The sequence below is a fragment of the Pelobates fuscus genome, chromosome 6 (assembly GCF_036172605.1).
Source record: "Pelobates fuscus isolate aPelFus1 chromosome 6, aPelFus1.pri, whole genome shotgun sequence".
Classification (NCBI taxonomy): domain Eukaryota; kingdom Metazoa; phylum Chordata; class Amphibia; order Anura; family Pelobatidae; genus Pelobates; species Pelobates fuscus.
In genome coordinates, this window is record NC_086322.1 from 170,920,866 (window position 1) to 170,937,372 (window position 16,507).

General features: G+C 48.7%; 1 protein-coding gene across 1 annotated transcript in view; it reads right to left on the bottom strand.

Moving 5' to 3' along the window:
• Positions 1 to 16,507, bottom strand: part of ZNF827 (zinc finger protein 827) — a 307,211-nt gene that overhangs the window by 239,833 nt on the left and 50,871 nt on the right. The gene's annotated exons all lie outside the window — the stretch shown is intronic.

Consider the following 16,507-nt stretch of genomic DNA (forward strand, 5'->3'; position numbering starts at 1 on the left):
AAACTCACCCTCTCTGCCCCCCTTAGAATGTCCAACGCTTCGGTGTTAGAAGACAATCTGTCGGTTACCAGCACCCCTCTCAGGTCGGGCACGCAGAGAAGGCAACCAACCCCTCCAAGTCCAGCTTCCAGCTATCGCTCCTGGACTATCCCTAAGATTACCGCTGAACTTAAAAAGAGGAATATCCCTTATCCGGCTTCAGCTAGGAAGAATGAACTTTTTCGTTTATTAAACTCTACTGAGGATAACGAAAGGCCTGGCCCTAGCTCGCAGGTTAATGTACTTAATAGCCTGGCTGAATTACACGCCATGATGGCCTCCCTAGTGTCCTCAGTTGCCACTATCAATAACAGATTGGATAACCTGGAAGCTAATAATGTTCCTACAGTTCCCGAGATTCCCGGGCCGGTTGTCCAACCCGCGCCCGCCCTAGGAGGTAACAGTAACCCTCCACCGGCTAGGAAAGTTACTAACGTTATTAATCCTATTCACCTAATACCGCAGTCTCTCAGACGTGACATCATAGAGGGTAAAGATGTTAACTTGGCCTCGCTACTGATAGCGGCTCAAGACGTGGTTGAAAACAGGGCGTACACGTTTGAGGATCTATCAGTAGTAGTGAGGGCCAGGGACCCTAGGTTGAATAGGAAACTTAACATTCCTGAGTTTGTCTTGGCATTTGGCCTATACAGAGACGTTGTCTGTACTGCTTTTCCCCTCCGCAGAGAGGAGCTAGATTTGTACCTACACAAGGTGATAGAGCTAGCTTACAAGTACGGGGGCTTTGCCTTTTACGACTATCACAAGTCATTCTCCTCTAGGTCAGCCGCTTCATTGTCTCAATATAATGCAGTCACGGACTGGGGTCAGCTAGACACAGAACTGTTTCTTATGCATTTTGCAGGTCTCAAAACCCCTTCCTGTGCCATATGCTCGTCTGCGGCTCACTCCATTAATTTCTGTCCTGAAAATGTAGCTATCCCCTCTACCAGTAACGCCAACCCCGATTTTCAGTCAACTTCCAACCAGAAGGAAATAAGAGACAAATTGGGCAGGCCAATAGTGTTCTTGGGAAAAGCTCAGGTCTGCAATAATTTTAATGCTGGGGGTTGTAGTTACAGTGCTTGTAGACTGCTGCATGTGTGCTCGCTTTGTTTCAGGGCACATGCCAAGACAATGTGCCCTAACAAATTGTACCCTAAAAAGGCATCCACTCCAATAAACATACCGAGTTTGCAACGTTACCTGGCTAATCATCCTTCTTTACATCTGGTGGAATTTCTCACGTCAGGGTTCACTCACGGGTTTCACACAGGCTTTGTCTCTCTCCCCTCAGGCATCTTGGAGTGCCCCAACCTTCAGTCAGCTCTCACAGACCCCGACACCCTACAAGTACTCTTACAGAAAGAAGTAGATAACGGCTTCATGATAGGCCCTTTCACTACTCCTCCTTTCTCCTCATGGAGAACTAACCCTCTAGGTATCGCCACTGGGAAGTTTAACAACAAAAGAGAGTTATTATTGACTTCTCTGCACCACACGCCTCTCCCACACCTAGCCTGAATGCACTAATCCCGTCAGAAGATTTTTCTCTTCAGTACGCTAGAATCGATGATGCCATTCAAGCGATTATTAACTCCGGGAAGGCAGCCTGGTTAAGTAAGTCAGATATTACCAACGCCTTTAAGTTACTTCCCATTCATCAATCACTCTGGCATCTGCATGGAGTGAAGTGGCAAGACAACTACTATTTCGCTACCAGGCTTACTTTCGGCTCCAAAAGTAGCCCCAAGTTATTCGACCTGTTCGCCGAAACCTTAACATGGCTTCTCCTGAACTTCTGCAGATGCCCAGTTGTCATTCATTATTTAGATGACTTCCTCACCATTGAACCTCACCACTGCACTCCACGCAGCCTTAATCACTTGCTCACGCTCTTCAATGATTTAGGTGTCCCCGTAGCCCAGGACAAAACTGAAGGTCCCAAAACCGAAATTACTTTTCTGGGGGTTACACTCAATTCTGTCACCATGCACGCCAGCCTGCCCCAGGAGAAAGTAAACCGAATTCTGTCTTACATTAGCACCTGCATGTCACTAGGCACTTGCACCAGGAAACAGCTACAGTCACTTTTAGGCTCACTTAATTTCGCCATGAGAATAATTCCACAGGGTAGGTCTTTCATTTCCAGAATCCTTTCACTTTTGCACGGTCTCCCTGACGATGACTCCACTACACCCTTAGACGAGTCAGCTACAGCTGACCTGAGAATGTGGCAGCTGTTCCTTTCCTCGTGGAATGGCAGGTCACTGTTTGTTCCCCCCGTTTCCGACGACTCCCCAGTACTCTGGACTGACGCTTCAGGTTCCTTGGGCTATGCAGCCATATTTGGAGACGAGTGGCTGTACGGCTCCTGGCCGGTCGAAACCACGTCACTCGAGAGTTTCAGTACCACCTCCTCTCTTTTCGAGATCTACCCTATCGTAGCAGCGGCTTACACTTGGGGGGTAGAGTGGAGGGAGCAGTCAGTCAGGTGTTTTTGTGACAACTTAGCTACCTGTAACATCATCAACAAGGGCCGCTCTCAGTCCCTCACGATCATGAACCTAGTCAGGAGACTCACTTGGCTAGCAGCTAATCTCCAGTTCTGCATTTCCTGTGTTCACGTCCCAGGTATACAGAATACTGCCGCTGATGCTCTGTCACGCTTCAATTTGCAGGAGTTCTTCAGACTACATCCTACAGCTTCCCAGCAACCCAGGGTTCCTCCAAAATTCGAAGACCTGGTAATGCGTTAAGCTCTCTCTTACAACTAAGCGGCACGCTTGCTCAGGCGGGTCTATCCCTTAACACGAGGAAAGCCTATTACAGAGCATATGAACTGTTTATGTGTTTCGTTCGTAATTACGGTGTAATAAATGTTTTTTCTGTTGAAACCTTGGTTGCTTTCACAACTTTTTGCCACTTTTCTCTTAATCTAGCTTACAACACAATCAAACTCTACTTAACGGGAATCCAACACTACATGTTAACCTCCTTTCCCAACAAGTCTCCTTTCCTATCTTCCTACCCTATTAAAAGTGTCCTCAAAGGCATTCATAACTTGTCAGTACACTCACCCACTAAACGCCTTCCCATAGATAGTAAGCTTTTTAAGAATTTGTCCGATGTACTCGACACGTCCCCTTTCGAACATATCACAAACCTCGTTATCAAATCAGCGGCTTATCTAGCCTTTTATGGTTTCTTGAGACCCAAAGAGTTCACTGTAGAGAGAGCTTCTGATTTCAGCTCGTGCCTCCAAAAGAAACACTTAATTAAAAATCTAGATCACTACACTTTGTCCGTTACCCGTACCAAAACAAGCCAAACAGGCCCACCAGTGGTAATTAACTTTTATCCCACGCCTACCAAATGGTGTCCCGTCCGTGTATTGGATAAGCTAGTAGCAGCCCAAGCTAATTCCGCTCCTGATAGCCCACTTCTAGCTATACTAGGGAAACCCCTGACCACAAAAATATTCATGCTTTACATACGCACCCTTTTACTCCGCTTGGGACAAAACCCACGTTCATTCTCGGGCCATTCTTTTCGCATTGGAGCAGCCACAGCTGCCTCAGGTAATCATGTACCGACACACATAATTAAAAACATGGGGAGGTGGAAATCATCCGCATACAACAGATACATTCCCAATCCAGAGAAAGAGATAAGGCTGGCTTTCTGTGATATGACTAAATGATGTACCGCTTAATAAACGCATTTTGTTTTAATGGTTATTATTTTTGCCCTCTTTTACAGGCCTAACCTTACGTCAGTTTCGGCACACCTCAACTGACTTGCTATTAAAGGAACTACTTATTTTTAAACCCTGTTTTCCTTACGTCCTCGGAATGTGCCGTACACAAATAGAAGGCTTGGCCTGTAATTGTGGGAGGCACTTAAATTCCCTATTTAAACCCAGTGAGCCCCTGCTTACCTGTCTTCGACGATCTCGGAAGTGCCCCTCCCACCGCACCCTCAATTTTATCATTTTCCTAGGTGGGCCCTCTTTTACAGGCCTAACCTTACGTCAGTTTCGGCACACCTCAACTGACTTGCTATTAAAGGAACTACTTATTTTTAAACCCTGTTTTCCTTACGTCCTCGGAATGTGCCGTACACAAATATATATATATATATATATATATATATTTTTTTTTTAACTCAAAGTGCTGTTGGATTGATTTCCCCTCCAAATCAGTAATCCTACCCTCGAAAAAAACACCTTTTGCAATAACAAAGTTCTAGCAAAATCCACCTCTTAACATGAGACTTTTATATAGAGAAAATATATACAATTTTCATGTCACTGCCAAAGAACATAGTAATGAGTGTGTGATGGCAAAAAAGCAAGGGTTTATATCAGCTCTCAATGTGAAACCATAAAATATAGCTCTGAAATGAAATACGTGAAATTACAACTCTTACAAACAAGTAAAGAGCATAGTATATTCAGTAAACTATACATGGTTACTATGCAAGATTACAAAGAACTGGCTAAAATGAACAGACAGCAAGTGGGATAAAAAAATATTCAGTGGGATAAAAAAATATTCAGCTCCGCAGGCAGGTGGAGGATTTAGACAACAAGGGGAGGCGCAATAACATTAGAGTCAGAGGCCTGCCTGAGGACGACAACGAAGACCTTGGTGAAACCCTCACACAGCTCTTTACCCAAATCCTGGGCGAAGAAGCCCCAGACGAGTACCACATAGAGCACGCCCACAGGGCCCTGCGTCCCCCGAGGAGAGACGGACTCCCCCGCGACGTGATCTGCTGCCTCCTTTCCTCCAGCTTAAGGAGGCCATCATGAGAGCTGCACGCACACAGAATATCTCCTTCCACGAAGCACCGATCTCGCTATATCAAGACCTGTCCTCCCTCACTCTGGATGCCCGGAGGGCACTGCGACCGTTAACGTGCATCCTCCAGGAGAAACGCATACCATACAAGTGGGGTTTTCCCTTCTGCCTCCAGGCCAAAAAGGATAACGCATGGCGCACCATGAGATGGCCTAACGACCTACCCAGTTTCCTGAGAGCCCTAGGCCTACCACCGGTCACCATCCGCAACTGAATCCTGGATCAGCCTCCACCGCGCCCAAACCACCCCGAGGTACCCGAGCCTTTACGCAACCAGGCACGGAGAGAAGAGCAGCCCACGCGCTGGGGGGGCCCTAATGGCCCGGAAGAGTAACTGCATGTTTCCTAGCCCGAGCCCAGAGGACGCCGACCCCACTGGACTGACATCACCCTCAGGGGAGCTCCCTGTGCGAAAACATCTAAAGATAAGTAACCACACTAACACACGCACGGGTACCCCTATCAGACTGGCCGGGAGGGAACAGGGGTGTACAGCCAGACAGGGCCTCATGAAGCCCCCGAGACTACATGGGCATCAATGGTTTGAGACAGCCCACTTTGAGACTTTTGCCTTGAGACTTCTGCCGATTTTGGGAGGGGAATGGGTGCGCAGCATAACTGCGGTAGCACGGGACTAATGTGAAACTGTGGTGCTTAGGCCTACTGTACCCCAGCGAGTCCACCAAGTTTTTCCACATGAGCCCACACCGCCGGTGAATTTGGTCACGTTTCGGCCAGACACTACCCACCACACTTTACTGCCCCACACGGCCATCAAGAAGTACTCATGGGCCTACGCACTGCAAAAGGACCAACACATGCATAAAGGGGGGATATTTGACACCTACTGACTGATCACGGATGGGGTGGGGGGGATAGGAGTCTAGGGGTCATGTCTGCTAGTTACACGCTACTTTGAGGTGTTCTGTTTTACTGTTTTAATTTTTCTTGTTCTGTTTTATTTTGCTTTCATGTGCCCATGCGGTCTTACGAGCCGAGCTCCCTTACTCGGGCTGCAGTAGGCCCACAGCCGGCTCACTATGTACTATGTATCATATATTGTAATGCTCATTGCTGACTGGGCGGCGGTGCCTGATGGCGAAGGCCCTCTGGCGCAGCCGCACTCAACCACGGTCGCGACCCCAGGGCCGCACCACCCCAAGCCAACCAACTGCCCAGGTTTAGTTGCGAGCTACATAGAGTCCCCATGCTAGACATGCTGGCGGCACGGTTGCGACCCTGGGGCCGCCTACCAAGTGCTACCAAATGTTGTGAATACTGTATACTGACTAATCTCTTTTGCAAACCGAGCGGCTGAGTCCAGTTTGGCACCGGCCACAGCAGCGTCTTCGGGGCCACTTCCCCAAAAGTTATAATGTGAGAGGCTAACTAAACCAGGTTCTCATGTTTGAGCCATCTCCAACCGCAGACACGGCCCGAGGACCGTGCAGCTTTCTAGCTATTTACCGCAGCCGTTATGAGGTGGACCGCTTCAGATATGCTGCCAGCCAAACTATGTCACTATCTCTAGCCTAAGACCGTCCATGTACTTAGACATAGTGCTGTTCACTCTGGCATTATGCTGCGATATACTCCCTGAACGGTGTGACAGACCGAGCAACGTTTTACTGCACTGTTTGCACATGGCCACGGATGCGGCCTCCACACCACCTACCCTAATTATGTAATGTTATAAATGCCCTGATCTCAACCAAAACAGTGACCTCGAGGCCGCTCACCTACTTAAATACTGTAATTCTGTACACTGACTAAACTATGCAGTTGTTATGTGCCGACCCAGTGAAGTGCCTGAATTCGCCTGAACTAACCGCATACGCAAAGCCAACACCGAATATAGGACCCCGACTGTGCGACCGACTATCTGCCACCCCCCCACCCCGACACCAACAGACCCCGATACGGGAATTTAGTAGAAATAGGAACCCCCCCCAGGACCCGCTACCCTACAATATCAGTGCAATGGAACGGCAAGCCACCGGAACGAACGGCCGATTAGCGGCTCATGCAGGGCTACTTGGGGGACCAGGGAACCTGCCCCTCAGAGAGACCAGGGGTGCGCCACCTACAGGCGCGCTCGGATACCCCTCAATGGGCCAACCCACCCCATGCTCGATAGTACTCACAACAGTCACCCCATAAAGTGGGTCGAAGGAGGGCGGAAACCGGATTCCTCAGACAGACTTCACTAACCAGACTACCCAACCCCCCAGCAACTGACCCACTTGTATATTAGGTCTCACGTTTACGACCTAGGGCCACAGTTGTCTAATACTTTGGAGCCCATACCGGGCTGATAACCTCAGACAGACGCAGTGCCCAAACCACCCCTCCTCCCCCTGCCCTACCTCCCTCATCCCCCCTCTTCTTCCCTTCTTTTTTCTCACTACCCCCCTTCTCAGGGCTTCCCGTTGGGAAGTCGGACGGCTATGGAGACCAGCTTTTACCCCGTGCCTTAACTCCTACGTTCACACAACGTACGAGGACTTAATTCCCCCGAAAAAAGGCGACATTTACTAAAGACCCTGTGGACTCAGAAGATCTCAATAGCTTTTATCCAGGAAAAGGGATTTTACGACAACAATCCTGAAGCTAAACGTACGGGGGTTGCAATTATCTTTGCCCACAATGTCCCATACATAAGCACTGCCTCACAGGCAGACCCCCTAGGCAGGTTCCTATTTGTAAAAGGCACGATCGCAGACCACAAATACACTTTCGCCACGATATACTGCCCCAATAAGGGACAACACCGATTCCTAGCGAAAGCCCTTACAAAGCTAGAAAGGTTCAGGGACGGAACCCTGGTCCTGGCCGGAGACCTCAATATCCCGCTGGAGCCCTGGATGGACTCGTCTGTGGGCAACAGCACCATCCCCCCACACTGTATACGGAAAGCCAAACAGGCATTGGTCAGATCAGGTCTGGTCGACTGCTGGAGGGTGGCACATCCCGATGCCAAGGATTACACATGTTACTCATCGGTCTATAACAGATATAGCAGGATAGACTACATCTTCCTTGCCCAAGAGTACCTTCCCTTCCTGATCACATCCACCATAGGGATACAACATGACTCAGATCACGCCCCAGTCCACGTCACGCTCAAGTCGCCACTCTTCAAACCCAGAGAGCGCTTATGGAGACTCAATGAAAAAGTGTACTGACAGACATTGACTTCACCACACAAATAGCTCAGACACTGACCCACTACTTCGCCGACAATAACAGCCCTGACGTATCCCCCCTTAAGGTGTGGGAGGTGCACAAATGTGTGATATGGGGACACCTCATCAAATTATGCACCCAACAGAAGAAGGAACACACCGCACAGATCCAAGCCCTGACACGCACGATAGCAGAACTAGAGACACGACACAAACCAGACCAAACAGACAACACCTATCGCCTCCTCACTGACCAGCGCAGACAGCTTTGGGACCTACTTTCACAGAGGATGCTGCACACCATCCGGAAATCCAATAGGCATTTTTACGAATTCTCCAACAAATGCAGTAGGACATTGGCCCGCACCCTGCAACAGAGACAGAGGCAACACCGCATTCACCAGATTGCGGGGAGGGACAGGACAATGAAAAGGGTCCCATCAGACATCCTTCAGGCTTTTAGGCTCTTTTACTCAGAGCTATATAATATCGATGCTACTGCGCGATGCATGGAGTCCCCTCATCGCACACATAGGATCGATGCCTTCCTCTCGGAATATGTGGGACGTAAACTCCCAGAGGAACTGGCCGAAGAAATGGAACAACCTATTACCGAAGAGGAACTCGCCGCCGCCCTTAAACGGTCTAAATCCAACAAGGCCCCGGGCCCCGATGATTTACCGGTCTCATACCTGCGCAAATTCAAAGACACACTGCTACCACACTTGCTACAGGACTTTAACTCCCTATTGGAGGGCGGTAGGTTCCCAGCAGATTCCTTACACGCGACCGTGACGGTAATACCAAAAGAGGGAAAAGACCCCACCAATTGCGGGAGTTATAGACCGATATCGCTCCTCAATTCGGATCTCAAGCTGTTTGCAAGACCATGGCCATGAGACTTTCCCGAGTGCTCCCTGCGCTGGTCCACCCGGATCAGGTGGGGTTTGTCCCAGGAAGAGAGGCGCGGGACAATACCATACGAGCCCTTAACATGATCCACTCTGCCCGGTCGACAAACAAAGACCTAGTTCTGGTCTCCACGGATGCAGAGAAGGCCTTCGACCGGGTAGACTGGAAGTATCTCGAGGCCACCCTCCGTCATATGCAGTTTGGATCCCATATGCGCTCCTGGATACTGGCTTTATACTCTAACCCGACGGCTCGCATTCGGATCAATGGCGCGCTTTCAGCCCCGTTCTCCATCCGCAACGGGACCAGACAAGGCTGCCCCCTATCCTCCCTCCTGTTTGCCCTCACTCTAGAACCCTTCCTGGAGGCGGTCAGACGGGACAGGGGTATTACGAGGTACAGAATGCACCACATGGAACATAAGGTGGCCGCATACGCGGATGACATGCTATTCTTCCTCGATAACCCCACAATCTCACTTCCCAACCTCCTTCGAGCTTTTCGGGCCTTTGGCGACATCTCTAAACTCAAGCTGAATATGAGCAAATCGGAAGCCCTACCGATATCACTCACAACTGAGAAACCTACGATCGCAGTTCCGTTTCTCATGGTGCAAAACCAAATAAAAGTACCTAGGGGTTTGGCTGCCTACCGACCTGAATCTCCTCTACCAGTTGAACTTCCTTACCATACTCTCGGTCTTGCAGTCGGACCTACATCGATGGAGGAGCCTCTATGTTTTCTGGTTTGGCCGAATTAACGCCGTTAAAATGAATGTGCTACTGTTTCTGCTTCAGACCATCCCCGTCTCCATACCTAGAACCTTCTTCCAATCGATATCCACGGCGGTCCGGCAGTTCGTGTGGAACGGGAAAGCGAGCAGGGTGAGCAAGACGCTGCTACAACGCCCTAAAGCCCGGGGCGGCGCTGGCCTCCCATCCTTCCTGGGATACTATCACGCAGCCCACTTACTCAGGGCGGTGGACTGGCATGCACGGCCAACCACCAAATTGTGGGTTCCCATGGAACTTGCACAGACGGGTGGCACGCTACCCTCTCGCCTATTGCTTAGTTCCCTAATGCTGGGATCACTACAAACGGGCAACCCAATGATTGACGCAACGCTGCGGATTTGGTGCAAACTGCGATACTCGCACCAACTCACTACTACAGACTGCCCACTCACACCCATTACACATAAACCTGAAGTCGGAGGGGGACTAACGCCCGCAGACCTGCACACATACAGTGACACCAACTGGCTCAGTTTCCACCAGCTATCACAGGGGAACAGACTTAAACCTTTGACGGATATCCTCGGAGACAAAGCACCTACGGGCCTAGACAACTTCCACTATCTTCAAATACGAGCATACTATGCGTCCTTCCCGAACAAATCGTGCCTACACAGAACCCTCACGCAGTTCGAAATGCTCTGCACAACACGGGCCCATCCCGATAGGGGAATCTCCATGCTCTATGCACTGCTCCTTGACGTAGAAAACTTGACACACCCAAGATACATAACTAGATGGGAGAGGGAGACAGGGACCATGCTCACAGAACAGGAATGGGACAAGATTTTTATACTGACACATAAATGCTCCATCAGCTCCAAACTTCAGGAGACGGGCTTTAAGATCCTTACACACTGGTACAGAACCCCGGATATCCTGCATCGTATGGACGCAGAGATACCCGGAGACTGCTGAAGATGCGGCGCCACTGACGGCTCCTTTCTCCACATCTGGTGGAACTGCCCCGGTATCGCCCCCTATTGGACAACAATTAGAGAGACCATCCAACAAATCACAGACATTACCCTGCCACTCCAACCCCTCTCCATGCTCCTACACCACACGGACATGACCCTCTCAGCATACAAAAAGTCCCTAATAAAACACCTACTGACAGCAGCCATTTCATTTGTCCCCACTAGATGGAAACAAAGGGATGTGCCCACACTCCGGCAGTGGATGGACAGGGTGGGAGAAATATACAACATGGAATCTCTTATGGCAGCACTACATGACAGACAGGAGAAATGTACTCGCACCTGGACGCCCTGGCTGTGGTACCTCTCGGCGGGCGGGGAACCAGGGGCCTCTGACTCCCCTCCCCCTCACCCTCCCCCCCTCCATCACCTCCTCCTTCCACCTAACCAACACGACGGACGGACCTACCACCGACTGAGAACCAGTCCCTATAAGGGCAACCAGACAGTGGTGAGCAGCCGTGACAACAGTCACGAATTGACATCCGACATAACAAACATCGGACCCACCTATCGTCAGGAGGGCTGTACCCACCATACTTACCCTACTAAGACGCCATACACCAATGACTTGCATTGGTCTTAGTAAAGGTGGTTTCGCGTGCGCCTTGCTCTGGCATGACACACTAGCCCCAAGACTTTAGACGGCAGACCATATAATAATACCGGTCCACACCTAAGGGCCAGAGTGCACCGAACCAGTCACCGACAACATACAGTGCCACGACGTGCACCTAGAGAGACAACGACTACCACCCATTGAAACAGCGGCCACAAGATACTGATACGCGATGTGCCATCACTGTACTGACTATATCTAACGTGGCTGGTTGGCTGCACTATAGGTCTGCGTAACTGAAGTGTAGTGTGCACGCAGATACCGCTACAAAATATAGGTAAACACTCCACCACCAATAATAACCTTCCTATGTACGATGCTTGTTCTCACATGTTGTAAATGCTACTGCTATGTCTTATACTCTACTTGGTTAACTAAATGTCTAACTGTACTAACGCGAAAGACAAAAATAAAAATAAAGATTGTCAAAAAAATAAAATTCAAATTTTAAAGGAACACTCCAAGATTTATACCACTATAACCCACTGGCACTGTCCTTTTGTCATCCTAGGGTAAGTAGTGAAACCACCTGGAAACGGTCTGACAACTTAGCCGTTTGCCAGACGCACACTGCCTCATCCTCTCTATCTGAAACGTCTCTATCAACCTCCCAGCAGTGCAAAGAGGCGCTCATTGGCTGACAGCACTCAGCTGATCTTCTGGCTCTAAAAGGACAAGGCATCTGGCAGACCCCAGGTAATTTGTCTAGTCATTTACAAGCAGTTTGACTGTTTTCCCTGAGAGGGTGTTGGGCACTCTTGGCAACATAACCACTAGAGTCTATGGGTGCCTTATCTAATTGTTTTGTCAAACAGTTTGACAGCGGTTTGACAAAAAGTATGTCTGTAACCAGAACCCAGAAAATGAAGACTCCTCAGCCGCATCGTGGCCTGGTTCTCTCTCTGGGGCAGGGCATTGGCTAACCATGACATAGCTCTCTCTCTGGGACAGGGCATTGGCTAACCATGACATAGCTCTCTCTCTCTGGGGCAGGGAACTGGCTAACCATGACATAGCTCTCTCTCTGGGGCAGGGCATTGGCTAACCATGAGATAGCTCTCTCTCTCTGGGGCAGGGAATTGGCTAACCATGACAAAGCTTGCTCTGGGGCAGGTCACTGGCTAGCCATGTCATGACTCTCTCTCTCTCTCTGTGGCAGGGCATTGGATAACCATGACATTGCTCGCTCTCTCTCTCTCTCTCTGGGACTGGTCACTGGCTAACCATGGCACAGCTCAATCTCTCTGGGTCAGGGCATTGGATAGCCATGACATGGCTCTCTCTCTAGGGCAGGGAATTGTATAACCATGACATGGTGTTCTCTCTCTCTCTGGGGAAGGACATTGGCTAACCATGACATGGCTCGCTCTCTGGGATAGAGCATTGGCTAACCATGACATGGCTCTCTCTCTGGTACAGGAGCCTTCCCTACTGTGTGTACAGGGTATGTTCCGTGCACATGAGGGACATACCTGTGTTGTCAACCTTGTGTTTTGAGCTACTGGACTGTCTTATAGTGGCAGTGATTTTTTGTAAGTCTTTCTCAAACATGGCAGTGGGCACAAGGCATCATGCTTGCAGTGATGGACATTACTTATGGCTTCGTCTGACCCTCTTATAAAGAAATACAGGCCACCAAGCATTATATAATAACAGTATGTATATTATACACACAGTCATGGGAAAAGAAAGTACAATTGTTGATGGGCAGCGGCAATTGCTTCTCTAAGATCATTGCTGATGTCTTTCCTCCTTGGGATTGTGTTCACATACATCTGCATGCCCCACACCAGCAAACTGCTAAAACTTCAGCTTTTATAGGGAACACTTGTTGATGATGATACATTAATCAATGGCATTTGATTAGAAGCACCTGTCTGCTGCTTAGCTCCCTAATTCCTCTGGAAAGTGTCGGATCCAGAGCCTGATCTCGGGAGGGGCACTTGTAGATTATTTAAAAAAAATAATCCTGGCACAATAACCACTACAGCTAGTGTAGTAGTTATGGTGCCAGTAGTGCCAGGATCCCACCCCAGAGTAAGTAGTCATACCGTTTAAGAACAGTTTGACAACTTACCTGGGGTCTGCTGGGATATAGGGCATAGGAGAAGTGGTGTGTGTTAGGGGTGAAGTGTGTGTGAAAGGTGCAGTGTGTGTGTGAGTGGTGAAGTGAGTGTGAGTGCGTAAAGGTGACAGTGTGTGTATGCGGGCACTGTATGAATGTGTGGGGCAGTGTGTGTATGGGGGGCACTGTGTGTATGGGGGGGTCGTGTGTGTGTGTTTGGGGCAATGTGTGTATGGGGGCAGCAGTGTGTGTAGGGCACTGTGTGTGTATGGGTGTGCAGTGTGCGGGGCAGTATGTGTATGGGGCAGTGTTTGTGGGGCAGTGTGTGTATGGGGACAGTGTTTGTGGGACAGTGTTGTATGGGGACAGTGTTTGTGGGGCAGTGTGTGTATGGGGACAGTGTTTGTATGTAGGGGCAGTGTGTGTATGGGGGCAGTGTTTGTATGTGGACAGTGTGTGTATGGGGTCAGTGTGTGTAGTGTTTGTATGTGGGGCAGTGTTTGTGGGTCAGTGTGTGTATGGGGTCATTTTGTGTAAGGGGGAAGTGTGTGTAGTGTGTGTATGGGGACAGTGTGTGTATGGGGACAGTGTGTATATGGGGACAGTGTGTGTGTGTAGTGTTTGTATGGGGGCAGTGTTTGTATGGGGGCAGTGTTTGTATGGGGGCAGTGTGTGTATGGGGTCAGTGTGTGTATGGGGACAGTGTGTGTATGGGGACAGTGTGTGTATGGGGACAGTGTGTATATGGGGACAGTGTGTATATGGGGACAGTGTGTATATGGGGACAGTGTGTGTATGGGGACAGTGTGTGTATGGGGTCAGTGTGTGTAGTGTCTGTATGGGGTCAGTGTGTGTATGTGGGGCAGTGTGTGTAGTGTTTTATGGGGGCAGTGTTTGTATGGGGGCAGTGTGTGTATGGGGTCAGTGTGTGTATGGGGACAGTGTGTGTATGGGGACAGTGTGTGTATGGGGACAGTGTGTGTATGTGGGGCAGTGTGTGTAGTATTTGTATGGGGGCAGTGTGTGTATGGGGTCAGTGTGTGTATGTGGGGCAGTGTGTGTAGTGTTTGTATGGGGGCAGTGTTTGTATGGGGGCAGTGTGTGTATGGGGTCAGTGTGTGTATGGGGTCAGTGTGTGTAGTGTCTGTATTGGGTCAGTGTGTGTATGTGGGGCAGTGTGTGTAGTGTTTGTATGGGGGCAGTGTGTGTATGGGGTCAGTCTGTGTATGGGGTCAGTCTGTGTATGGGGTCAGTGTGTGTATGGGGTCAGTGTGTGTATGGGGTCAGTGTGTGTATGGGGTCAGTGTGTATAGTGTGTGTATGGGGCAGTGTATGTGGGGCAGTGTGTATGGGGGGGAGGGGAGGAGGGAAGGGTTTTTTTTTAATAAAAAAAACAAAATGTATTTAATAAAATATATTTATGCCCCCCCCCCCCCCCCTCATGGGGGGGAGGGGAGGAGGGAAGGGAGGCTTTTTTTTTGTAATTCTTTATTTTTTTCAGTGCATTAAGATATAACAATTGGGCATGTGGTACCCCAACGGCAGTCCTCATGCTTTTCAAGAAACAGTTATAACAGTAGGGTTTAGGTTAGTACTTGCACAATTTTTATATTATGAATGAATTCACATAGGGAGCATTGCGTTCTCAGCTCATTTTTATATTCAAACAATGGTGAACAAGCTAAGTATATATATCTGACTTCAAATCATTCTTCATGTCTAAGACTTCGCTAATTATTAGTTATATAGGAACATACGATGTTGCTCTGTGCTTGGTACACGTTAAGAAATATACAATTTGTTAAATATCATAGCGTGGTCAAACTAGTGTGGCTTAGCTCAACTTAAATTTATAGTAATCTAGCGCAAGTATGTTGTAATATGGGTGTTAGAACAAGTAGTCCAAGCCGTGACCTGTCGTCCAACAAGCTGACCAGTAGGCTGACTGATAGGCTATCCCAGTGCTCATTTTCGTTGGGGGACGTAAATTGTACACCTTTTAGCTTAATTGCGGTACGACTATAGAGAACGACACATCAGTTAACGAGGCATGTTTTTAGTATTATGGCTGGCGACACTGTGCTAGCATGGATACGTCTATGACAATGTATCAGTGTAAGCAGCCTAAAAAAGCCTAGGCAGGACATGTGGTAAGTACTATAAATGTAAAAAGTCATAAGATGTAAAGTCAACAGTGGTATAGTTTAACTAAAAAGGTGGTATTTAGGAGGCATCAGCGGCAAGTCAACAGGTTGGACAACGCTGATACACACATATAACTGTAAGCTACCAGGGTGGCAAGCAATGACATCAGCATACACAGTATGGTATACAGTATAAGCAGATTAACTGTAATGCAACTTAATAAGGTGCACATTCTGGCTGCTTGGCTATTCAGGATGATGTTACACAGTTAGCTGGTCTCGGTAGGCCTTAAGGTGACATGCTATGTTTCATGAGCGTTATATGAAGCCTATTATAAAATAATAGTAGCAGCAAGCGAGATAACATACACGCATGTGGCGTCCTATTGAGTCATCCTGCTATGGTTTGGTAGGGGTTGCCACTTAGACATTAACCAAATCAGCCTATGAGTCGCTGCAGAAGCAATAGCTATAGCAGCCCACTGGTGAGTATGATTGGGGGATAGGGCGTTTATCGTCTGGGGGGGACCCAGTGCTTGTGCCTGATGTGAGGTATGACCTCAGTGCTAACAAACAAAGGTGGTCTGAGTAGGAAATTATAGAGAATAATATAAAAGTAAACAAGTAACACAAGAATAAACAATAGGTCATCATCTGTTACATATAAAGACGATATAAGGCATGGGACGAGTAATTCCGCAGCCGTATTCGAGTGTCCCGGTCAGCCTATACCCTCCAGAGGCATGGCACAGTCCCGTTTGGACGTGGGCTGCATATCACCCACCATCAAGGTCGGACAGATGGTGTGATGTAATTCCAGTAAAATACAAGTTTAGCAGGCTAAGATTGCCACAAGGCATATGTATGTATATGTGTTTGTAGTATCAGTTAGTTAATTACACGT